Raw genomic sequence first — 1,950 nt, 5'->3', positions numbered from 1 at the left:
GGGCATGGCTCAAGTGGCAGAGGATTTATGTGACATGTGTAAAGCCCTGAATTCAATCCCCAGTACCAAAAAAAGATAAAAACAAACAAAACAAGGGCTGAAGATACAGCTCAGTGGTACTAGTATTTACCTGGCATATATAAGGTCCTGGGTTTGATCCACAACACTGAATAAAAGGAATGAGAATGAGTGTAAGAAACCTTTTCTTCTTATGAGAAAGTTCTGTTTAGTTCACTTGCCCATTTCTTTATTGGTTCATTAGTTTTGGGAGAATTTAGTTCTTTACACATTTTATTACTTTTTAAAAAGCTCTCAATATACAAAAATCCCTAGTAGATATAAAGTTGGGCTGGAGCTCAACTGTAAATCACATTCTCCACTGTGCTCTTGCAATATTCTCAGTCAAATCCTGATAAAATGCATGTCAAGATGAAAAGCAGTTACAAATGGTTACAATATACCTCCACTGTGGATCACAAATGTAGAATGTTTCTTATTTAGCAAATGTTTTATTTTTTAATAGTTTTAAATTTTCTGAAAAATTGCAGATATAGTAGAGGATTCCATATACCCTTTACCCAGTTTCTTCTACTGTTAAAATCTTACGTTAGATGCTGGTTCGTTTATCATAATTAAGGAACCAATATCATTACATTTATCATTAACTAAGTCCTTTTATTGTGTATATTTTCTTAGTTTTTATGTCATTTTTTTCCATTATGTGTTTGTAGAGAAACCCTTAAGTGGAATTTGCCTGGTGTTTTTCTCATGATTTGACTATGCATTGAAGTTTAGGGTGGAGGAAGTACACAGAAGTACAGGATTGTCCCAACTCCATTATATCAATATCAACATGACCTGTCACTTACTGTGTTTGCCTAGGTAAATCTTGTTTACTTAGCTAAGGGAGTGTTTATCAAATTTCTCCCCCATAAAGTTCCTCCTTTCCCACATTCTCTAACACTATGAAATTTTACACATGTATACATTATTTGGACCACCCTCCCCTCACCCCTGCTTCCAGAAAAAACCTATTCTGCCCTCTTGTTCTCCGATTTTGCTGAAGGGAAAACAAACATAACAGATAATAAGAAAAACATAGCATTTTTGCTAATTTGAGATAAAAACAGCAAAAATATGGAATGCTTCACAAATTTGCATGTCATCCTTGTGCAGGGGCCCTGCTAATCTTCTCTGCATTGTTCCAATTTTAGTACATGTGCTGCTGAAGTAAGCACTATGGATAATCTTTGTAAAGAAGTTACTACATACGGTGTACATTCCATCTCCATGAGAGGGAAGTACCCGTATTTATTTATTCAATCGTTTGTTTTATGTTAAGTATGGACTGGGGGATATTTATTTTATGCTTAGAGTTATAATCCAATATTAAATCATTTTGTTGCCTAAGTTGTTTGGGCTTTGACCTTTGGAAGCTCAGATTCCTCCTGTGTTTCTTACGCCCTTTTGAAATAACCTTAACAATGTGACACTGTTTCTTGCTTTGGTTTGAGAACTTTCTGACTTTCTGACACTACAAGATACTCCAGGATTTTATTTCCTACTTCAGTCCTTGAATCAGTCATTTCTCAAAGTAGGAGAAAAAGTTTTAAGGTAGAAATGTATTGATTCAAATTCTACCTCCGTATTTACTTATCTATGACCTTGGACAAGTTATTTAGCAAGTATGAGATTCAATCTACTTGATTACAAAATGAGAATACTACGAACCTCCAAAGATTATTGTTGGATTTAAATAAGCAAACATGTATAAAATCCATTTTCTAGTTCTAGTTTTTGATAAATTTAATTCTCTCTCATCCATTCCTCTTTATCACAACTAAGCAGAAAAACCAACTTCTTCCTTCTTAGTTGCTTCCCTGAATCACTGCCCTTCTTCTTCCCACTGAGGAAGCTTCCAAACCCATTCATTTAGAACTGCAATTCTAG

General features: G+C 34.6%; 1 non-coding gene across 1 annotated transcript; it reads right to left on the bottom strand.

Annotated features, from left to right (window-relative positions):
• Positions 1-1,131: 1,131 nt before the first annotated feature.
• On the bottom strand, positions 1,132-1,238 carry LOC141415156 (U6 spliceosomal RNA). Its single transcript, XR_012440170.1, has one exon. It is a non-coding gene; the product is annotated as a U6 spliceosomal RNA (small nuclear RNA).
• Positions 1,239-1,950: the final 712 nt, after the last annotated feature.

Source organism: Castor canadensis, chromosome 12, assembly GCF_047511655.1.
Source record: "Castor canadensis chromosome 12, mCasCan1.hap1v2, whole genome shotgun sequence".
NCBI lineage: Eukaryota > Metazoa > Chordata > Mammalia > Rodentia > Castoridae > Castor > Castor canadensis.
Note: the sequence above shows the minus strand (reverse complement) of the source record. Positions and strands in the feature narration are given on the sequence as shown.